This window comes from Triturus cristatus, chromosome 7, assembly GCF_964204655.1.
Source record: "Triturus cristatus chromosome 7, aTriCri1.1, whole genome shotgun sequence".
In the NCBI taxonomy this organism is placed as follows: Eukaryota; Metazoa; Chordata; class Amphibia; order Caudata; family Salamandridae; genus Triturus; species Triturus cristatus.
In genome coordinates this window covers 1,370,457,803-1,370,483,723 of record NC_140590.1, presented here as the reverse complement: position 1 = coordinate 1,370,483,723, position 25,921 = coordinate 1,370,457,803, and the positions used below count along the sequence as shown (strand labels likewise).

At 42.0% G+C, this 25,921-nt stretch overlaps 1 protein-coding gene across 1 annotated transcript in view; it reads left to right on the top strand.

The window, feature by feature from the left end:
* The window catches only part of LOC146812084 (extracellular calcium-sensing receptor-like), a 326,739-nt gene that overhangs the window by 205,094 nt on the left and 95,724 nt on the right, over positions 1-25,921 (top strand). The gene's annotated exons all lie outside the window — the stretch shown is intronic.

Here is a 25,921-nt window from a genome sequence, read left to right as displayed (position 1 = left end):
TGACATTCCATACCAAGACATGACATTCCTGACATTCCATTCTATGACATGGCATTCCTGACATTCCATGATATTCCTGACATTTCATGACATGACTGACATTCCATGACATGACTGATATTCCATTCCAAGACATGACATTCCACTCCATGACATTCCATTCCACGCCATGACATTCCTGACATTCCATTATATGACATGACATTCCTTTAAAAGACATGACATTCCTGACATTCCATTAAAAGACATGACATTCCTGACATTCCATTAAAATACATGACATTCCTGACATTCCATGACATGACTGACATTCCTGACATTCCATTAAAAGACGTGACATTTCTGACATTACATTAAAAGACATGACATTCCTAACATTACATTAAAAGACATGACATTCCATTAAAAGACATGACATTCCTGACATTCCATGACATGACTGACATTCCTGACATTCCTGACATTCCAGTAAAAGACATGACATTCCTGACATTCCATTAAAAGACATGACATTCCTGACATTCCATTAAAAGACATGACATTCCAGACATTCCATTCTAAGACATGACATTCCTGGCATTCCATTAAAAGACATGGCATTCCTGAAATTCCATTAAAAGACATGACATTCCTAATATTCCACTAAAAGACATGACATTCCAGACATTCCATTCCAAGACATGACATTCCTGGCATTCCATTAAAAGACATGACATTCCTGACATTCCATTAAAATACATGACATTCCTAACATTCCATTAAAAGACATAACATTCCATTAAAAGACATGACATTCCTGACATTCCAACACATGACTGACATTCCTGACATTCCAGTCAAAGACATGACATTCCTGACATTCCATTAAAAGACATGACATTCCTGACATTCCAGTAAAAGACATGACATTCCTGACATTCCATTAAAAGACATGACATTCCAGACATTCCATTCCAAGACATGACATTCCTGGCATTCCATTAAAAGACATGACATTCCTGACATTCCATTAAAAGACATGACATTCCTAACATTCCATTAAAAGAAATGACATTCCATTTAAAAGACATGACATTCCTGACATTCCATTAAAAGACATTCCATTCCTGACATTCCATGACATTCCTGACATTCCATTAAAAGACATGACATTCCATAAAAAGACATGACATTCCTGACATTCCATTAAAAGACATGACATTCCTGATATTCCATTCCAAGACATGACATTCCTGACATTCCATGACAATCCTGACATTCCATTAAAAGACATGACATTCCTGACATTCCATTAAAAGACATGACATTCCTGACATTCCAAGACATGACTGACATTCCTGACATGCCATTAAAAGACGTGACATTCCTGACATTACATTAAAAGATATGACATTCCTGACATTCCATTAAAAGACATGACATTCCATTAAAAGACATGACATTCCTGACATTTCATGACATGACTGACATTCCTGACATTCCAGTAAAAGACATGACATTCCTGACATTCCATTAAAAGACATGATATTCCAGACATTCCATTCCAAGACATGACATTCCTGGCATTCCATTAAAAGACATGACATTCCTGACATTCCCTTCCAAGACATGACATTCATGACATTCTATGACATTCGTGACATTCCATTAAAAGACATGACATTCCATAAAAAGACATGACATTCCTGGCATTCCATTAAAAGACATGACATTCCTGACATTTCATTAAAAGACATGACATTCCAGAAATTCCATTCCAAGACATGACATTCCATGACATTCCTGACATTCCATTTAAAGATATGACATTCCAGACATTCGATTAAAACATGACATTCCTGACATTCCATTAAAAGACATGACATTCCAGACATTCCATTAAAAGACATGACATTCCATTCCAAGACATGACATTCCATTCCAAGACATGACATTCCATTCCAAGACATGACATTCCTGACATTCCATTAAAAGACATGACATTCTATTAAAAGACATGACATTTTTGACATTCCATTAAAAGACATGACATTCCTGACATTCCATTAAAAGACATGACATTCCTGACATTCCATGACATGACTGGCATTCCTGACATTCCATTAAAAGACGTGACATTCCTGACATTCCATTAAAAGACATAACATTCCTGACATTCCATTAAAAGACATGACATTCCATTAAAAGACATGATATTCCTGACATTCCATGACATGACTGACATTCCTGACATTCCAGTAAAAGACATGACATTCCTGACATTCCATTAAAAGACATGACATTCCTGACATTCCATTAAAATACATGACATTCCAGACATTCCATTCCAAGACATGACATTCCTGGCATTCCATTAAAAGACATGACATTAATGACATTCCATTAAAAGACATGACATTCCTAACATTCCATTAAAAGACATGACATTCCATTAAAAGACATGACATTCCTGACATTCCATTAAAAGACATTACATTCCTGACATTCCATTCCAAGACATGACATTCATGACATTCCATGACATTCCATTAAAAGACATGACATTCCATAAAAAGACATGACATTCCTGACATTCCATTAAAAGACATGACATTCCTGACATTCCATTCAAAGACATGACATTCCTGACATTCCATGACATTCCTGACATTCCATTAAAAGACATGACATTCCTGACATTCCATTAAAAGACATGACATTCCTGACATTCCATTAAAAGACATGACATTCCATTAAAAGACATGACATTCTTGACATTCCATTAAAAGACATGACATTCCTGACATTCCATGACATGACTGACATTCCTGACATTCCATTAAAAGACGTGACATTCCTGACATTACATTAAAAGACATGACATTCCTGACATTCCATTAAAAAACATGACCTTCCTGACATTCCCAGTAAAAGACATGACATTCCAGTACAAGACATGACATTCCTGACATTCCATTAAAAGACATGACATTCCTGACATTCCATTAAAAGACATGACATTCCAGACATTCCATTCCAAGACATGACATTCCTGGCATTCCATTAAAAGACATGACATTCCTGACATTCCATTAAAAGACATGATATTCCTAACATTCCAATAAAAGACATGATATTCCATTAAAAGACATGACATTCCTGACATTCCATTAAAAGACATTACATTCCTGACATTCCATTCCAAGACATGACTTTGATGACATTCCATGACATTCCTGACATTCCATTAAAAGACATGACATTCCATAAAAAGACATGACATTCCTGAAATTCCATTAAAAGACATTACATTCCTGACATTCCATTCCAAGACATGACATTCCTGACATTCCATGACATTCCTGACATTCCATTAAAAGACATGCCATTCCTGACATTTCATTAAAAGACATGACATTCCTGACATTCCATTAAAAGATATGACATTCATGACATTTCATTAAAAGACATGACATTCTTGACATTCCATTAAAAGACATGACATTCCTGATATTCCATTAAAAGACATGACATTCCTGACATTCCATGACATGACTGACATTCCTGACATTCCATTAAAAGACGTGACATTCCTGACATTACATTAAAAGACATGACATTCCTGACATTCCATTAAAAGACATGACATTCCATTAAAAGACATGACATTCCTGACAATCCATGACATGACTGACATTCCTGACATTCTAGTAAAAGACATGACATTCCTGACATTCCATTAAAAGACATGACATTCCTGACATTCCATTAAAAGACATGACACTCCAGACATTCCATTCCAAGACATGACATTCCTGGCATTCCATTAAAAGACATGACATTCCTAACATTCCATTAAAAGACATGACATTCCTAACATTCCATTAAAAGACATGACATTCCATTACAAGACATGACATTCCTGACATTCCATTAAAAGACATTACATTCCTGACATTCCATTCTAAGACATGACATTCATGACATTCAATGACATTCCTGACATTCCATTAAAAGACATGACATTCCATAAAAAGACATGACATTCCTGACATTCCATTAAAAGACATGACATTCCTGACATTCCATTCCAAGACATGACATTCCTGACATTCCATGACATTCCTGACATTCCATTAAAAGACATGACATTCCTGACATTTCATTAAAATACATGACATTCCTGACATTCCATTAAAAGACATGACATTCCTGACATTCCATTAAAAGACATGACATTCCAGACATTCCATTAAAAGACATGACATTCCAGACATTCCATTCCAAGACATGACATTCCTGGCATTCCATTTAAAGACATGATATTCCTGACATTCCATTAAAAGACATTACATTCCTGACATTCCATTCCAAGACATGACATTCATGACATTCCATGACATTCCTGACATTCCATTAAAAGACATGACATTCCATAAAAAGACATGACATTCCTGACATTCCATTAAAAGACATGACATTCCTGACATTCCATTCCAAGACATGACATTCCTGACATTCCATGACATTCCTGACATTCCATTAAAAGACATGACATTCCTGATATTTCATTAAAAGACATGACATTCCTGACATTCCATTAAAAGACATGACATTCATGACATTCCATTCATGAAATTCCATTCCATGAAATGACATTCCTGACATTGCATTCCAAGACATGACATTCCTGACATTCCATGACATGACATTACTGATGTTCCATTCCATGACATTCATGACATTCCATTTCGTGACATTCATGACATTCCATTCCATGACATGACATTTCTTACATTCCATCTCCTGACATGACATTCCTGATATTCCATGACATTCCTGACATTCCTGATATTCCATTCCATGACATTCAAAACATCCAATTCCATAATATTCATGGCATTCCTGAAATTCATGACATTCCATTCCTGACATTCCATTTCATGACATTCATGACATTCCATTCCATGACATGACATTTCTTACATTCCATCCCTTGACATGACATTCCTGACATTCCATGACATGACATTCCTGACATTCCATTCCATGACATTCAAAACATCCAATTCCATGATATTGATGACATTCCTGACATTTCATTCCATGACATTTATGACATGACATTACTGACATTCCATTCCATGACATGACATTCCTGACATTCTGGATGACATTCAAGACATGACATTCCATTCATGACATTCCATTCCATGAAATGACATTCCTGACATTGCATTCCAAGATATGACATTCCTTGACATTCCATTCCTTGACATGACATTCCTGACATTCCATTCCATGACATTCCATTAAAAGACATGACATTCCTGACATTCCTGACATTCCATTAAAAGACATGACATTCCTGACATTCAATTAAAAGACATGCCATTCCTGACATTCCATTAAAACATGACATTCCATACCAAGACATGACATTCCTGACATTCCATTCTATGACATGGCATTCCTGACATTCCATGATATTCCTGACATTTCATGACATGACTGACATTCCATGACATGACTGATATTCCATTCCAAGACATGACATTCCACTCCATGACATTCCATTCCACGCCATGACATTCCTGACATTCCATTATATGACATGACATTCCTTTAAAAGACATGACATTCCTGACATTCCATTAAAAGACATGACATTCCTGACATTCCATTAAAATACATGACATTCCTGACATTCCATGACATGACTGACATTCCTGACATTCCATTAAAAGACGTGACATTCCTGACATTACATTAAAAGACATGACATTCCTGACATTACATTAAAAGACATGACATTCCATTAAAAGCCGTGACATTCCTGACATTACATTAAAAGACATGACATTCCTGACATTACATTAAAAGACATGACATTCCATTAAAAGACATGACATTCCTGACATTCCATTAAAAGACATGACATTCCTGAGATTCCAATAAAATACATGACATTCCTGACATTCCATTAAAAGACATGACATTCCTGAGATTCCAATAAAATACATGACATTCCTGACATTCCATTAAAAGACATGACATTCCAGACATTCCATTCCAAGACATGACATTCCTGGCATTCCATTTAAAGACATGACATTCCTGACATTCTATTAAAAGACATGACATTCCATTAAAAGACATGACATTCCTGACAATCCATGACATGACTGACATTCCTGACATTCCAGTAAAAGACATGACATTCCTGACATTCCATTAAAAGACATGACATTCCTGACATTCCATTAAAAGACATGACATTCCTGACATTCCATTAAAAGACATGACATTCCTGACATTCCATGACATGACTGACATTCCTGACATTCCATTAAAAGACGTGACATGCTTCATCATTGGGGTCCTCTCAGTCCAATGATGAAGCATGTCACCGTGGGAAAACCCTGGTGAGTGAGGGGACTCAAGAAAGGAAGTGTTCTGCCCCTTTCTTTTCCTTGGGTGTTTTTCGGGAAACAAGTGCCTTCCTGACACCCCTAGGTTAGGGTTCTATAACCTGAAGGTTCAGGCTATTTATTTATCTATGTATACAGTTGGAGGGTGAACCTAACCTCATAAACCTCTCCTTCCCTCCTTATTTTGATATACGTTCATTACAGCGCACAGCTGTGGGAATCTTAATCTTAATTACAGAATCCTTGTCTGACATCCAAAACCACACACCATATTACACTGTTACAACCATGACTGAAGTAACTGGTCTCACCTACTCACAAGATGAGGTAGACAGAATCATAGCATCTATGCTTCCTCTAGCTGGGACCAGCACCAGAGATACCACCGAAGCAAGTCAATGTTGGGACGAACTAACAGAATTGAAACGGAAACAGATAAAAACACTAATACACGGGATCATGATGACAGAGTATGTGAGAGCCAACATTGCACCATGTGGGCTAATAGTCAGGAATGAACCCTTCATTTTTCAAAATGACAAACTATTCAAAAAAGACTGGTCTTTAATATCCTGGCACTGCACCAGAGATTGGTTAGTGCTAATTATTAAAACAGCTACACGCCTATCAGAAGAAATGAAAATTGGGATCCATGATCTAGAGATTCGTCTAAAAACCTATCAAACCACAGCTGAGTTAAAAAAACGATTGGAAGAACTCAATAAAAGCATGGCTGAATTTGAAATCGGCTTGAAAGACGCCAAGTATGTCAAACTAAAAAAAGATCAAAAGAATTTTTCACAAGAAAAAATGTACCCCTATACGAGAGATGACTACACTCCATCTAATCGCAACCCGGGTTACAACACGGATAGCGATGGCTCTGATACAGGCTCTGATTTTTTATATCCTGGTGGAAATTACCACTCCACCACCAGAAACAGACGACCAAGAGGAGGGCGTTCTAGGAACAGGGGCGGAGCAAGGTTTGGCTGGTCCCCACCATATGGCCCCCCTCCCCCACAATTCTTCTATGGACTACCACCATTTCAGCAACCATACCCACCACAACCCTACCCTTATTGGGAATCTCAGAACCAAGAACAAAACCAGTCTTTTTTAGGAAGAGGCAAGAACCCCCCAAGAGGAAAAAACAGACGTGGTCAGCAAGTACAATGGGCTCAGCCACTGGAATCAGTGAGGAGTCACACACGGAGCATGGGCCCACCGAATTTGCCCTAGACGAGCAGCAACTAAGCCTCGTAGTGAACCTATCCAACCTATCCTTGACACGATTCAGAAAAATGTGTTAGAAAAAGGGTTAGGTTTTGTGCCTACAGCAACGTTGGATAAATTCAAACTGATCTGCGAATTGAAAGAATTCATTCGCAGAATTAAGTTGGAAGTATTCTTCAAAGATAAAGAACAAGACCTTACAACCAAGACGGACACAGGACTACACAAAAAATCAAACTTCACACCACCACCTAATACCCTTCCTATCGAATTACTAGCATTTGAAAAAGCGGTAATGAAGGAAATCAGGGAGTTGGACCCTAAATCCATAAGAGTATTTCACAATACAAGCAAAATTGAACAAGAGGCGATTCACCAACACTCAAAAGAAAAAACTCTCACTATCAAACCAGCCGATAAAGGTGGAGCAATAGTCCTACAAAATACAACTGATTACCAAACTGAGTGCCTTAGGCTGTTGGACGACAGAAGAAACTATCTAGCGATACATAATGACCCCACTGAACCGCTAAGGATAGAGATTGCAAACTTGGTTGAAAAATCTCTTATCAATGACTGGATAAGTAAGAAAGAAGCGGACTTTCTGGAGAACAAGAAACCGGTTATTCCTTACTTCTACACTATCCCTAAAATACATAAGTCTATGGTTACACCCCCCGGCAGACCCATAGTATCAGGGATTGGCTCAATTTTGGAACCTTTGTCGAAATTTGCAGACGCATTTCTAAGACCTTTAGTCCAAGCAACTGACACATACTTACAAGACACAAAAGCTGTTCTATGTCTGATTCAAAATCTAGATTTCAACCCCACAACCAGCATCCTAATCAGCCTGGATGTGGAAAGCTTGTACACCAGTTTACCACACAAGGACACACTGGATATTCTGGAGGAAGTACTCTTTGAAAACAATTGGGCTTACCACACGCCCAGACATGTGGTTCTAGAATGCTGTCGCCTAGCTCTAACCGAATTTTTTTTCCAATTTAATGACTCATTGTACAAACAAACACACGGTACGAGCATGGGAAGCACCTTTGCGCCGAGCCTGGCAGGGCTCTACGTACATCATCTGGAACGACACAAGATCCTCCATAATAACAATCCGCACATTCATAAGATCAAGTTATGGAAGAGATAGATCGACGATGTGCTCCTCATTTGGGAAGGCGATGAAACAGGTTTTGAATTTTTCCTACTCTGGCTCAACCAACAAGATCCTTTTTTTAAATTTACCTTCACCATGAGCAGATCCAATTTGGTTTTTCTTGACCTCAACATATCAGCACACGAGGGTCACCTGATTACCACTACACACTTCAAACCCACGGCAAGGAACTGCCTCCTAGTGTACGACAGTTTCCACCCAAGAAGCCTGAAAGACAATCTCCCCTTCGGGCAATTCTTGCGCCTAAGACGCAATTGCACCACACGAGAGGATTACAAAATCCAAGCTAAAGATCTATCGGAAAAACTGGTACGACGGCTTTACCCACCACATCTGGTGTCCAAAGCACTAAAAAGAGCATCCAACAACAACCGAGAAGCACTTCTAGAACCAAAACCTGTGAAAATAGCTGACAAAAAAGAAAAAAGACAAATCTGCATCACGACTTTCAATACAGCATCAGATCAAGTGACCAAAATAATTAAGAAACATTGGCGGATCCTGAATAGTGGAGGTTTGAACTTGCAAAAACCTATGTTCAGTCACAAAAAAGCGAAAAACTTAAGGAACTACCTGGTACATACCAGGCCAAACCCAACGAAGACTGTAGGCCCTGTACGCCTACTCCACCCACTCCCAGAGGGACACTACCCTTGTGGTAACTGTAGCGTATGTCACCTCACCAGTGCAACAAAAACTGTCACCTGCAATAATGGCGTTACATGGAATCTTCGATCATTCACGAATTGCAACACGACGGGGGTAATATACCTCATTACTTGCGTGTGTAATCTCCATTATGTGGGGATGACCACAAGAAAAGTGAACACGAGAATGATTGAACACCGCAGCAATTTCAGATGTAAACATAACAACACAAAAATGACCACACATTTCTTGGAACAACAACACACACCGAATGACTTTAGCTGGGTCATTCTTGAACATATCAGTAACCATCCCAACAGTGAAAAAAATCTACATGAAAAGGAACAACGTTGGGTCTTCAAACTGCGATCAGATGACCATGGCCTGAATGATGATATACCATGGGGCCATTTCACTTCCAACTAAGTTTTTCTTTTCAGTGAATTTTTTCACAAATGGCCTGAACCATCTGGCCATTTGTTTCCCAACTAATATACATTTTTTTCTTTCTAAAAAATGTTTTTCTATGAATATAGTGAATACACTCAACTTTATTGGAAATATCAATGTGGCAACATTGATAAATATCAGGTGGTCCGCTATATCCATATGACATCACTCAATGGAGATACGCATCACTGAAACGCGACCCGCGTTTCACTTCTTTTTTCGGAATTACCAATATACGTAGGAACTAGCATTGCCTTTCAAAGACTTTGTCTCAATTACTTTTTCAGCACCGATGGGTCATTCGGTACCTTTGACCGACCCATACAACTATGAGGACGGCCAGTAATACTATGTTATGGGAAGAGTGGTTTGCACGGTCTGACACACTCTCCCCGATCCAAAATGGCTGATCATATCTCTAACTACGTCCTTTCTATAAAAGGTTAGACACCCAGCGCCCACATGCCTCCATACTCCATCTCAACTTTTGTTGTTGTGGCACGATGTCGAATGATCTATCAGGCTATTTTTGTATTCTTAATTCTTTTTCCTTTACATGAAGAATTACTTTCTTCCTTTTCCAACATGGCTGCCCCGAAAGAGGACCGCAACAGGCAAGTCCTTCATTCCTTTCCACCACCTCCCCGGTAGATAACTTGGCACCCGGCTCGCAACCACACAGTATGCGGTCGGCGAGGCAGGTCTCCATTAGGTGTTCCGGAGTGTGGCTTGAAAAGTACAAGTGAGTGACAATACCGCTGGGGGAAGATCTACCCGTTTCCTCTCACTAACGGAGATCGTTTTTCTTCGTATTTTTTTTCCCGCGCTAGGTCTACAAGCAAGACGGTGCTCTAGATTTTTTAACAAATCACGTGTACCTTCTCTTTAGGTGTACGAGTGTCCACACCCCCTCAGTCGACCATGAGGCATAGTATTGCCTTTTAAGATGTATGTATTATCGTGCAATTGTCAGTCCTTTGTGTATTTTGTCATGTCAGATGCATGTTTTTTGTTTGTTTGATTATATGTGCACTGTGTGCATTCACAGACACCTTTTATTCACGTTATAGCGAAACGCCCGCATGAAGGATGTACCTGCTGGAGAGCAACATAGTGGCACAATAAGAAAACATTAGTAATGAGTATTACAACACAGGTGTATAGTGTAACCACCATTGTATTTAATAGAAATATTGCATATTGTGTCTTTTTTCCTTTAACTTCTGTACTTTTATATCCTACAGACGTTACTAGACGTGCATTACGTATGTATTACCCTTAACGCATGCTTATTAGGCGCAGCGTTTTTTTCACTTATCTTCGCACCGGAATCAGGTCTACTAGGAGTGTTACTTGCACTGGGCTGGTCCCAGTGTAGTCCTGAGGAAGAGCTAGGGAAGCTCGAAACTAGTCGACCATATGCTAGGTACACTTACCCATCAAAGTAGTTTATTCTAGCATATTACCCACCTTTTTAACCAATTAGCTAGGAGCAAGAATAAAATATATTTGGCCCACTAGTTGATTATTTTAATTCACTTCATTCCACTCCACACCACGACACTTGCACCACACATAATTTGGATTAGTGCTCCAACGTAATCCGCAAGTTGCAGCACGCCTCAGTCCGTAGAGGACTGAGAGGACCCCAATGATGAAGCATGTCACCGTGGGAAAACCCTGGTGAGTGAGGGGACTCAAAAAAGGAAGCGTTCTGCCCCTTTCTTTTCCTTGGGTGTTTTTCGGGAAACAAGTGCCTTCCTGACACCCCTAGGTTAGGTTCCTATAACCTGAAGGTTCAGGCTATTTATTTATCTATGCATACAGTTGGAGGGTGAACCTAACCTCTTAAACCTCTCCTTCCCTCCTTATTTTGATATACAAATCAGAAAGATGTCATCTATGTACCGCTTCCAACATTAATGTTGGAGCGGTACACATTGTCAATGTTGAGAGCAAATGTTTGCTCCACATAGTTCATATAGATATTTGCCAGATTTGGTGCACAAAATGCTCCCATGCTGGTGCCAGAGCACTGCTGGTAGTTGTTGCCACCTGATAGAAAGTAATTACTCTGTAGGGCAATCCGTAATAGTGTGATGATGAATGTGGTAGTTACCTGGATGGGTTTAGGTCTGCTTTCTAACAGTTGTTCAATGATTGCTATGCTTTCAGTCTGGGGTATGTTGGTGTATAGTGAGCTGATGTCTAAAGTAGCCAACATTTCAGTTTCCAAATTGTATGGCATCCCATCTACCAGGGTAATCATATACATGGTATCTTTGACAAATATTTCTTGTAGGGGAACATATTCCTTAATGAAGTAATCTATATAAACCCCAATGGGTTCTAGAATGGATCCACAGCCTGATAGTATAGGGTGACCAGGGGGATTTGTTGTGCTTTTATGAACCTTGGGTATGGTGTAAAGCACTGGGGTTCTGGGATTTCAGCATTGAGGAATTCGAACTCTTTTTTGGAGATATACCCTTTTTCTTTGCCCATAGTAGTTACTTGTAAAATCTCATTGTGGATGTCTGTAAGGGGGTTAGTGCGTAGTATTTTGTAGTGTTTTTTCTCACTGATTTGTTTGTTGATCTCTGTTTCATAGTCATTGCGGTCTTGTACCACAATTCCGCCACCTTTGTCAGCTAGTTTCATTTTAATAGAATCATCATTGTTCAATGTTATAAGAGCTTGTCTTTCTGACAGTGTGATATTGTAAGGGATAAAGGTCTTGGTTGTTTGCAATCTATCAATGCCTTGTATGACCAACTTCTCAAAAGTCAATAGTTCAGGTGGCATCATGCCATTTGAGGGATAGAAGGTGGAGGGTGGTCGTAGTCCTGTGAATGAGTCTTATGTGTTGGGTTCTTTGTCTTTGAAAAATAGTTTCAATCTTATTTTTCTAAAGAACTGAAAGATTTCAGCTTTGAGATAAAAAAATGTGGTTCTTTCTGTGATAACAAAGGACAACCCCTCACTTAAGAGAGATATCTCCGCTGATGACAGGACATGATGAGACAGGTTAAAAATGGGGATAGTTTCCATTTGGTTTACTTCGCAGTTAAGTAGGGTTGGGGTCCCCACTGGTAGTGTTTCCTGCGTGTTTGTCTTTCTCCTGGGTATTGATGCCAGGTTTTGGCCTTCGCCTTGCCTTCACGATCTAGAAAAGGCTGGCCTGGGTGGTTGTCAAATCCGCTTAGGCCTGGTATGCGTCTGAGTCGTCTGACCCTCCTGAAGATTCTGAGAATGTGATTGGTTGATTCCTTCTGAATCTGCCCCAGGTGTTCTGTCTATTTTGGTTACCAACAGTGGTGTAGTAATCTTCTCTCAGCTATGGGTATGCTCTCTCTTTTGAGAAAATGTTGATATCTTTGGAAACTTTATCAGCTTTCTTTTTAAGTTCAAATGAACTGAAGTCTTCAATGGTTTTGTTAAATTTATCTAGTTGAGTTTTTGCCTCTGCTACTGCGTCACCCTCAAGGAGTTCTTTTTCTAACTCTTCTATTTCCTTAAGTTCGGCTTTGGTGTGCTCAATTGCTGTTTCCACACCTAACACCATCCAATGGCGGGAACAGGTGGTGGAAATAAGACTAAATTTGCCTTTTAATCTGGGGTCTTCCCTGAAAATGCCAGAAACGTTCCTGACCTGTAGTCCCTGCGGTATGATACCTGCCTTCAGGTACTCCGTCAGCATCCGTACATGAAGTTCGGTTCTGCCGTGCTTCTTTTCGGCCTTTTCTAATTTCTCAAGCAGTTGTTGTCTAGGGTTGATGCTTCTGCTAGGTTGTGCGGAGAAAAGGGAGGGTCCACTAATTATTTTAGCAATGTAATCGTCTGTGTAAAGCGGAGCTTCGTCCTCTGTTATGGTAACCCTCAGGGAAAGAATAACCCTATCGTTGTGTGTGTGAAGGAAAATCCTGGTTAATGGATATCTCCCTCACGGTGTAGCCACCGCACTAAAAGTTCAACTTTATTGTTTAAAATATCCTTAAAATATACTACACTGTAATCAGTGTGTTAGTGGGTCCTTCGCGCTCTGCCATTATCTAACTTCTATATCGCGATTGTGCTTATGTATCATAACCTCATAGTATATTATTCCACAGGAACCATTGTTTTTTCCTATATAACTATTACCCTGGTTCCTTAGCGAGTAGGGTTCCCCTGTTTTTTCTTGAATCCACACTGAGGGCAGCCGGAGAGGCAGGGGATAAGGTGCCTGGCCCAAAGGAGATGGCTCCCCTGCCACGGGAGCAGCCACAGACACTGGTACTGGGAGCAAGTGGGAGGGTGGAGATGGTAGCCGTGGTTGTGTTGGACTCTTAGGTTGAGGATCCAGTCACTGTCTCCTCCACCACCACATGGGAGTCTTCAATGGAGCTGTGATCTGCTTCTGAGCTTGCTGCTGGAGTTGCAGAGCTGGCCCCAGTGAAGCTGCCCTAACCCCCTACATCACTGGATCCCTCCTCCGACGACTCATCACTGGACACAGACTGACATACTGCTCCCACCACATCCATGGCACTGTCTACTCCACTAGCCGCTGATGATGCTGTGACCAAGAATGAAAATGAATTACATAAGTCATCCATATGTACTTGACACATAGGTAACATTACACATCTTCACAGATCAAAAAAAAGACATAACATTGAGTTGTGTTATTAGCTCTTGCTACAATAACATACATGGCACTTGTTAGTCTGCCAGTTAACCATTGCTCAATCACACATGATGTGATCCTCAACATTGGGTGTTTCAACATGAAAATCACACAACCACAAGCTCAACTAATGCTCTATGTAGCAGGGGATGTTTCGTCTTGTGCTCATGACGGTATTGTGTCCTGACATACCTGTCTCCTCTCCTGCAAGGGAGTTTAGCTATCACAATGGGAATAAGATTCACATAATTGAATTGAGACATGGTATCCATTCTGCGATCTTTAGTCATCAAATGGGGAACCATTGGCTTATATGTCACAGCTCAAATGTCTCCCTTGTCAAACATTCACATTGCGTAGTCATTGTATGAGTCATGTCACACAGATAACAGTAATTGATCCCATTTGTGCTGTAACTTAGCCTCTCTACTGTCAGTTCACACATCTGACTCTTATTGCGGAGGCACCAAGGTAGTACGTATAGATAGGGTGACAGATACGTGGCACACTGTCCTGTGTCATCAATGCATAGTGTCAAGTAAAGGAATCAGAATATTTTGCACATTGAAAACAGCTCAAGTTTCACCGATATGAAAAATGGTCTACCAACTTCCATGTCTGATGACTGCAGCTTCACAATGCTTCAGGCGGAACACCATTCCACTGGCATGTCTGGGTGCATTGTCTGTAGGGACTATTGTTACTAAACCAATATCCGTCATGAGTACAGTCAACACTGTGTACCAATCCTGTCAAGACTGCACAAGTCCCCCCTAGTATGGGCCAAGTCTGAATTTCCCTCTCTTCGATTAGACTTATTGCACACTTTGTACAGCTGATATTGCACCTGTTTAACTTCTCATTTTGGTAGCAAACTCCAAATTGATGCATATTTGATATCTCTGTATCTGATATTAAAGTCTCAAATACATGGTTTACAAAGGCATCAAGTAGGAATAGTCAAGAACATTTACACACATGTCAACTGTTGTGAATGTGTACCTCACAATTGCAGCCATGTTTCGCCCAGTGACCACCTGTGTTTGACACTGAATGGCTTTTGTCCTCACCGTTACAGAGTCAGAAGCATGGTCTCACTCTTTAGAATGAAGAGATAGGAATAATGAACAATATCATGTGTAAGGCCAGTGTGACATGTGACCAGAGTTAGCATAGCTGTGATTTTCCCATGGAATACATTGGATTACACTTCGCAGCACTACTGGGACCAAACATTGGCACACTGATCAAACCAAACTCACCTAGGCCTGAACATAGACAACACATTCTGCCAGAATGTATAGCATGGCCTTTCCATAATTGAGTGTTCCAATTACAACATTCTTCAATTATTTGTTAAAACCACACTGAGAACAGGCTCACCCGTCAGTCAATGTGCAGACTCATTTCAAGCTATAGAATTACTGCTGAAGCTCACCCACATGCACATGTTTTCTGAATTTTTGGTGAGCACGTGCATGGCACTACTGTCACAACCCTGAAAATAACGTACTCACATGTCCCTGAGGAGAGGGGAATAACCAGCCAACTGATGATCCTTCTGCATATGCATATTTTGAAAATAACAGTGGGTTTGGCTAACTTACGACCTGTAACAGTGCCATCAGGCTAATATATTACAACATGCATTCTTAAAGATAGAAGTGCGACAAGGCACATACTCACCCCCTCCTTGCTGCTGTTAGGCCTTCATCCACCCATCCAGATCAGGGAAGACCACCGCTTGGATGCGTAGCATGTGGAGGGGTCAGGGTTCGGTGCCCACCCCTCTTGCCAGGTTGTGACAGGCCCAGCTGGACGTCAGCTATCTTCTTGGCCCAGCCACGAAGGTCCTGCCCACTCTTTCAGCAATGAAGGACGCGGTGATGTGCGACCCCCACGTCACACACCTTCTTGGCGATGGTCCTCCACATCTTCGTCTTCTTATTGGGGTTGACCTGTAAAGATGGGAAGACATCCGTTACAACGCGGTCTTCACATCGCAATACCTTTACAACGCAGGCATTACAATGCAAGTCATTACAACGACTTGCGCTGGATGGCACCCTAAGCTAAGGAATAGTATGATTTACTATTCCAACACCTTCCCTACTGTAACGTAGGCTGGAGTTTGAATAGTGAATCATACTATTCCTAAGTACAACACCCTGTAGCGCTAGTCGTTGTAATGACTTGCGTTGTAATGCCTGCGTTGTAAAGGTATTGCGGTGTGAAGGACGCAATGTAACATCACATATTTCATAAGGATGACACGGTGTCAGCCCCTTGGTTCACATGCAACATGTTTCTGAGTCAGATACTCCTACACATAGGTCATGGTCAGATTGGCAGAAATTACTAAGGGATAGGCATATGGCATCATGTGCATTAGTCCTGTGCTCAATGACAACTCTGTCCCATGAAAACAGTGATGATACGTTTGCCCGAGTACACACACTTCTACAGAAGTGTAGATGCCCAGAACAGTTCAGTACACACTCTTAAACCTTTAAAAACCCAAATTAAATTTTTCCAAATGAGATTCCTAATACCAGTAGTGCATGGTTATTGCACATGTTCAATGGCAATGCACTATAATAATCACTCACCTGCTCCATTGGTTTGCCATACAGCTGGCTGTGCAGTAGCAGGAGTGTGTCCAGCAGGGCCTGGTTCTCCTCCTCCGACAAAGCTGGGACTCTGACCTGTGTCCCTGGCATAGTAGCTACCAGAAGATGTGGTAACAGCAGCAGAGAGATGGGGAGGTGCAAGAATGATGCAGGTAGTGCAGGCAAGTGAAGTCTCTAGGGAACAGACAGACATATCTAAACAGCAGAGGCGGTCTCAAATCCACGCTTTAAAAGTGATTGGGTCTCTGGGGTCGCATTTTCCGAATCGGTCCAATGCATTACTTTACTTGCAATCTACACGCCTACCGTGACATTCAAAAACTCATCATTGCACCACGATTGACTTTGATACATTGGTGATGGGAGGTAACCGTGTCGGTTGCCAAGCGATGAAGACATGAGCCCAAACTTGCGTCGCTCACATAACAACCAACAGCATGTGGCTGTGACCGAATCGGTTCGTATGTGGCTACCGCATCCTTTGAATACTGAACTCGTCACTCACCATAACAACCAACAGCCAATGGCTGTGACAGAATTGGTTTGTGTGCGGCTAATGCTTTGTTTGAATACTCACCTGCGTCACTCACCATAACAACCAACAGCCAATGGCTGTGACCTAATCGCTTCGTATGCGGCTACCGTATCCTTTGAATACTCACTCGCATCGCTCACCATAACAACCAAGAGCCAATGGCTGGGAACGAATCGGTTCTGATGTCGATACCGCGTCCTTTGAATAATCGGTCCTCAGGGCATACACTTCTGTGATTGTTGTATTTTTGTCCATTACATGTGTGGATGCACTTTTTAAATAATAAAAGAGAACTTTAAATGGATAAAATGCACTCCCATGAGGAGCTAACCTTGAGTGGCACATAACTCACTGTTTTATGAGCAAATACAAGCATGTTAGAAGAGCAATCCAGTCATCCACATGGTGTTGGTGACAGTGCCTATTGATTTTGTGTGGATGTACATGTGCATTCTTGCCTTGTCACTACATTTGTAGACTGTATGACCCATTGTGTAATTGTTTCATTTCAGACTGTAAATGTCTGTTGTGTAAGAAATGGCTTCAGCTTTTACCTTCTGATGAGTAGACAGTGACATTATTCTGCATCTTCAGCTTGCTTGTGTAATGTGAATTACTAGTCTATTTGTGTGCCCAAGACTTCAGTGTATGTTGTTTTTACATATATTTGCATCATCAACATTGAACATAGTCTGTGTATGTTATTATATGTGTAATTTAGACATAATTACATGACAGCCTCCACACTGTGACAGTGGTGGGCGTGATTGAGTATGTGAGATGCTGGGTATATCAGGTGTCACACATCTCTTGCATTACATGTTCCGATTCTGTCTACCTACTAAGCATGTCATTGTTCACAAAAACATAAATGTTTAAAATTTTTCTGTGGAACAGTTGAGTATGTGATGCTTGCTCACATTGATGATGTCAGACACTAGTGATTTGTACACTACACCACTCTAATCTCTGTGTCACCATACCTTGGTTAAATGTCTGGGAAGGGTACTGATGCTCTGATATGTATCTAAGGTCATCCTTTTTATTTGAAATCTGTATTTCAAATGTTCTGTAGATTCAGTTGTCTTCACATTTCCTGTTCTGTTTGTCTCAATGAATGTTGCTTTGTACATTGTGACCTGACACCAACTGTGTTTACCCTCTACACATAGGTATCGCAGGCAACCTCCAGTGTACAGGCCCTTTCCAGACCTAGAGACCATGGAATAACATGACACCATCAAAAAGTACTGATTCACCAGGCCAATAATTGAACAGTTGTCTGTGCAGTTGACACCTCATCTGCAGGCTGGTCGCACATATCCAACTGCACTGACGCCCAAAGTGAAGGTTGTGGCAGCTTTACATTTCTTTGCCAACGGTTCATTTCAATACACAGTGTCAACTTCTGGTGGAATGTCACAAACCATGTTCAGACGTGTTCTTCGTGATGTTTTGGAGGCATTGCTCCGTTACCTGGAACACTACATTAAGTTCCCAACACCTGGAGAGTTATCAGGCATCAAGGAGGAATTCTATGCATTGGAACGGATACCCCATATCATTGGCACCCACATTGCATTGGTACCACCACAGGCAAATGAGGTGGTGTATTACGATCGTAAATATTAACACTCCATCAATGTCCAGGTGGTATGTTTGGCTGACATGTCCATCTAACACGTCTGTGCATGTTTTTCTGGATCGACACATGATCCATATATTAAGAGGAACAGCGCCATCCCCCATTAAATGTCTCAGCTACAACCTGACCATGCCTGGCTTGTTGTTAGGGGATGTGGCATGTGTGTGTTGTGTTGTATGTTGACTGTATGTCAGATAGTGCTCTGTTAACCAACAACTGATTCTTTTTTCAGTGTTCAATGTAGGAGACTCTGGGTACCCCAACCAGCCTTGGTTACTGACACCACTCCGTAACCCAGTCACCCCTGCGGAAGTGCAGTTTAATGAAGCCCATGGTAGAAGCCGGCAAATCATTGAATGGACTGTTGACCTCCTGAAGACAAGATTCTGCTGTCTGCATCTGACAGAGGAGGCCCTCCAATATGCCCCATTGAAGGTGTGCAAGATCATTGCAGCTTGCTGTATGCTCCACAACCTAGCTTTACGGAGGGAAATCCCACTCATACAGGATGAGGGAGACCAGCAGCCACCAATGAGGGAGGACCCTGGACTGGGACATGATGACAGTGGGGATGATGATGATGGCGTGGATTTGAGACAACAGCTTATTCAGAACTTTTTCACATGAGAGTAGGTATGCAATGAAAGTAGGAAACAACCCTCAATTGTTTGTGGTGTTGCTGGTGGACAATGTAAATGTATTCTTATGAGTATATAAAAATCGGCATGATATTTGTTGTATGATAAGTTTTTGAGATGGAAAAGTTGACAAGTACAGTGTTACTGTGAATACTAGCTAGTGTCCACACTGTAAATCTTTTGCTTCAGATGACATTGTTTGCTAAATTGAAATAGCTTAGTCCTGAGTGCCTAACTCTGTTCTATGTTTCTCCTTCCCAAGGTACTTTGCCATGTCAACCCACAAGTTGTGACCTCACCAGAGCCCTGCTGCTGTGACATACTTCAACATTGGACTGTTTTGGAAATCCATGGCACGCACTTTCTTTTGGACTGATGGACATTTATCTTTACTTTAGAGCATTTTGTTACTGTGTGATGTCATTTGACATTGGGCTAAGACGCCAGGTTGTATCAGGAAAATAAACCTGTGCTACACAATAAGGTGTGCCTTGCCTGTTTTCACACATCCAAAGATTATTTGGAAAAAAAACATGCTCCATGATGGACTGGTTTGCTAACAATTATTGTTGATTGCGCTTAAAAATGGTGCTAGTATTTTAAGCAATAGTCATGCATTGCATCCGTAACATGTCCCATAGGTTGTGTTATGACCTGGTTGTGTCTATCTATCATGCTGTGACAAGGTACATATACTCACAAGCCAGTAATTTACCTCTTTAAAGTGATGTGCTACCAATGTTGTTGACACTTTCTTCGTTGAGATTTTCAACATCCTTTCAAGTTTTACATTTGGCATTCAAAGTCACAACATGAGCATTTTGCTTGTGCAAAGTGATTTATTTTATTGCATAACGTGATGAAATCAGTCCACATCATGGTGGTTTACTCAACAAAAAACTAAAAAAAAAAGTGCAGATAGGAGTTGGTAGTGTATGTAGATCAATTATTCCAAAGTAGATCCACAGTTATTTGAGTCCATAGTCCAACTCAGACCCTCCAGCCAATATCCGACAGTTCAGTGACAGTCAACAAAGTGAACAGTTGGCACACAATGGAGGATATTAGGAGCGGGTAGTCACTTCCTGGGGGTGAGGCATAGCCATCTGTCTCCCAACGTTTCTACTTTGGACGACCAACTCCATGTTTTTCCGGGGGACCCTCAGGTGCAGGCAGTGGCGGTGCAAGGTGCTCTCCACCAGAGTCCACATCCCTCCCTGTGGCTGGTGCTGATGTTGTTGCACTGGATGTTGTAGGCACACAGGGAGGTGTGGACATGATGGTAGCAATCTGGCAGAGGCAGGTGACAATGTCCCTTTGCACCGCAGTCATGTAATCATTTATTTCCATGAGCCTGTCCAGTTTGTCATTTTGCATTGCCTGCTGCTGTTGGATGGTCCCGTGGATCCCAACGACCTGGCCAAATTCTCCTTGTGAATACTCATATGCATGGAGGATACTGGAGAAGTTTTGGGTCTCCTCCTCAGCAGCATCAGCTGTATGATGGTGCTGGTCCCCACGGCCCCTCCCACCACCCCTACCCACCCGAGCAGGACCAGTTGCTGCTGGCACAGTAAGCACAGAGCCTCCTTCATTGCTGACAGGGGTGTTGTTGTCCCACAACTCCAGAGTGCCCTGTGTTGCTGTGCTTTGGGTGTTATCCCGGGCAGCTGTGACTGTGCGGGTAGAGGTCAGCTGGGTGTTGTCAGCTGAGACGGGAGTGGTCGCAGAGGATCCTGATGTTGCCACCGCTGGTGCTGTGAGGTGACCCAAACCAGATGGGCCAGGTTGTTTCAAGTCATCCGAAGATGGATGAGAGGCATCAATGACGGAGCGCTCCTGGTTGACCAGAGAGTGGAACTGGCTGTCCTGGATGGTTCCAGTGGTGTTCCCAGCTAGCCCTGTGGGTACAGAAACAACACAATGACTGTTGTGAATGTCCACTGCCCCTCAAATCATACCTATTACATAGGCTACTGAACCTAATGGTGAGTTAATGTAGGTAGATTGGCCTCCTTCATCCATGATGCTGGCTTATTTTTTGGTATAACTATGTATATTGGACAAAAGGGGAATTAATGGACATGTCCAGGTATGTGCATAAATGGGCCTGTTGTGTTTAGTTTATATTACTTGTCCAAAGACATTGACTGGTTCCTGACACCCTGTGAATGACACAGGTATGTTTGTGTTGCCCCCATCTTAACTTTCACCGTGAGATACATACACTTTCTCTCCCTATGTAGATACTTTTTTGTGCCTGTGTACTGGTCTTAGTGCATGTCTTTAGCAGTCACATTGGTGTGGCTGTCTACACACTCACATTCTGTAAACGTAGGCAGAAAGTTGTGGGAATTAAGTGATTGAGGTGCTTCCTGTTATCATCTGATTCTACACATGTGAATGGCTGTGACTAGCAAAATGTGTGACTGTTTAGCTTTATGGCTACACAGATCATGTACTTTGTATATTGACTTCATGGTCAAATGAATTCACAAACTCAGCTTTCTGCAATTTTGAGGCAATGAGCTATGAAAATCTGATGTTTTTGTGCTTGATCTCTATTTGTGAGACTTACACACCTCCTCCCACCCAGCCCCATCAGGCCACCAGGAAGAGTGTTGTCCAAACAATGTTTGTAAGTATACTTGCAAGATATTTGTCAATGGTGGCTGGTGTTTGGAGTACATAGGCAAATGTGGCAGTTGTGATAGGTTCAGACAGCATTCCCCAGTGTCTGCCATCTTGCTTGCACACATGAACTCACTGTGAGGTAGACATAGCCCCCGATAAAGTGGTTGTGCTGTGTGTAAGAGTGTTTGCTGTTCTTCCAAGCCACATCAGGCCCAGTCCTACATACACCTTCCTGCCCAGCACAAACAGGCCAACAGAACATAAGCTTACCTCACAGTGTGTCAGAATGTCCCTGCCGGCAGTCTGGCACTGGGAACTGATGTCTGACTTGAAGACAACTACCCTCATGGCCTTCTTCTCCACACACCAGGCCCCAGTCTCTGCCATTACATAGTTGGATGTCCACTCACTGTCAGGTAATCATGGTTCTTAGTGGGCTTGTATGGCTGTGTGTGAGGAGGAGTGTTTGCAATGGCCAGACATCCCATCAGGCCCTGTACTACACACACTCTTTCCAGCGTGCACAAACAGCACCCCAGGAACTATGCTTTCCTGCGCGTGAGTGGATATGTACTGACAAAGATGGCTGACACTGGTGCCTGGTGTTTGGAGCACAAGTCACTGTTGGTATTTGTGGAAAAGTCAGACACCAGTACCCAGTGTCATGCATCCTGCTACTACATTTTGAAACTGTGGGTATGCTTCGTTCATGTTGGTTTGTTTGTGATGGTTAGGAAGGTGTATGTTGGACAGTGCCTGATGTGAGTTATAGCCTTTTGAAATACTCCTCCTTCCACCAGCCCATCTAACTCCTCTGAGACTATGACTAACTGGCAGTGAGGGTAAGTGTGCTGGCAAGGATGCTGACACTGGTGCATGGTGTTAAACTTAAATCCAAATCCCAACAAGGCCTTGTGCCCAAAATACCATGCCATCTTGCTAGTTCACTTCCATTCACTGTCAGGTAGCCATAGGCCCAGATGACGCTGTTGTGTTGGGTGGGAGGAGAAGTGTTTGCACTGATTCCATCTCTCATCAGGCCCTGTCCTAAACACAACTTCCCACCAAGCACAAACACCATGCAGCTGTGTCAGCCATCCTGCTAGTCCACTTCCCCTCACTGTGGGTTTTAAATAGGCCCAGAGGAGTTACCAAGTGTGGATGGGAGGAGAAGGAGTATTTGCAATGGCTACAACTTGCATAAGGCCCTGTCCTACGTACACCTTCGAATCCAACTCAAACAGCCCACCATGTACAATGCCTACTTCACTGTGGTGCAAAATGTCCCAGACGGGTATCTGACTCTGGTGCCTGTTGTTTGACTTGACTGCAACACACATCACGGCCTTCTGCTCCAGACACCATGCAGCAGTGTCTGCCATCTAGGCAGCACATTGCCACTCACTGTCAGGTAAGCTATATGGGCTATGTAGCAAGGTGTGTGGAGGCCAGAGCCTGATGGTAGATTTAGTCAGGGCAAACACTCCTCCACTCAACCAGCACAACCAGCTCATCTGTGGCAATGGCTACCTGACAGTGAATATAATTGTATTAACAAGATTGCTGACACAGTTGCATGATGTTTTGTGCACAGGCCCTTGATGGGAGTTGGTTTCAAGATCAACAGCATGCAGCAGTGTCAGCCACCTTGCCAGTACACTTCCCCTCACTGTGAGGTAAGCATAGGCCTGGGGGGTTTACCATGGCTGGGTGTAATAATGTGTATTTGCAATGGCTACAAGTCACAACAGGCCTTGTCCCACACACACCTTCCAAACTAGCAGCAAAAGCCTATCTGTAACTCAGCTTCCCTAACAGTGAGTGTGAATGGACTTGCAAGATGTCTGACACTGATGACTGGTGCCTATTTGTCCACAACTCACAGCTGGGCGTAGATGTCAAGACAGAAGTCCCCAGTGTCAGCCATTTTGTCAGTAGATTTCCACTCGCTATCAGGTAAGCGTGGTTCATGGTAGTCTGTTTGCTGGTTGGGAGGAGGAGTGTTTGCCCTGACTCCATCTCCCATCACGCTCTATCCTCCACACACCTTCCTACCTATCCTAAATTTCTTACCTGTGACTCTACTTTCCTATCAGTGAGTGGCAATGTGCTTCCGAGATGTCTGACACTGGTGACTGGTGTCTGATTTGTCCAAAACTCAACAACAGTGCCTTAAGCTCCAAACAGCAGTGCGCAGGGCCAGTCATCTTGTGAGCACATTCTTATTGACTGTCAGTGAATCTCTGTTCTATGTCGGCTTGTTGGTCTGGGTGTCAGGAGGAGTGTTTGCCCTGGCTTCAACTCCCATCATGCCCTGTCCTCCACACACCTTCCCAGCCAGAACAAACAGCAGACCTGCAACTATGCAGTCCCTGAAAGTGAGTTGAAATGTACTGGTAAGATGGCTGACACTGGTGACTGGTGTTTGGAACACAAGGCCAAGATGTGATTAGCAGTCAACTCTAATACCAGGCACCAGTGTCAGACATGTTGATAGTATACTACCCCTCATTGTCTGATCACCACTCTATCTGGTGTGCTGTTGGAGCTGTGTGGGAAGGTGTTGGAAGGTGGGTGTGGGCACAGGCCTGATGGGAGTAGTACTGTGAAAAACGTTATTGTTTGATTATTTAAACTCATTACAATTAGTAAACACTTTATGGTGAGTAAAAGAAAAAGGATAAAAAATGAGCTGTTAATACAAAAGTTAAAAACTATGATATTACAAAATGTCATTGGGGGCAGGGAATCCCAGATTTTACACTTACATGATTTTCCAATGACATACTTTATCTGAAAAAAGGATGTGTGCCGGGGGATACAAAAACGTAATTATTAAAAATGGTACGGTTCAATTAAGACACTTAAAAAAAGATTTAAAAAAAGAGCAGACTTAACACTAGTTCCTAAAAGTCCAGCCATCCAGTGTGGTCTCAGTGTCCCCAGGAAGGAAAAAACTGTGATGTGATTGACAAACTTGGTGAACCAGATGTTGAGCATTGTGTTTTCCGGGTTCATGACTGCTATGATGGCTCAACGGCAGGATCGGACACCAAGTTTGTCCCATTTGTTGTGTAAAAGCATCCTTCTGTCGTTAAGTAAGGTGGGACAGACACATACCACGTGCCCGATCGACTCCTAGGTGCACCCGCACCCCCTGCACTCGGTATTGTCACATTAACGGCACTAATCTGGTAGATGGTGCAGAAAAAGGCCATTCACCCTTCCTCAGTGCCA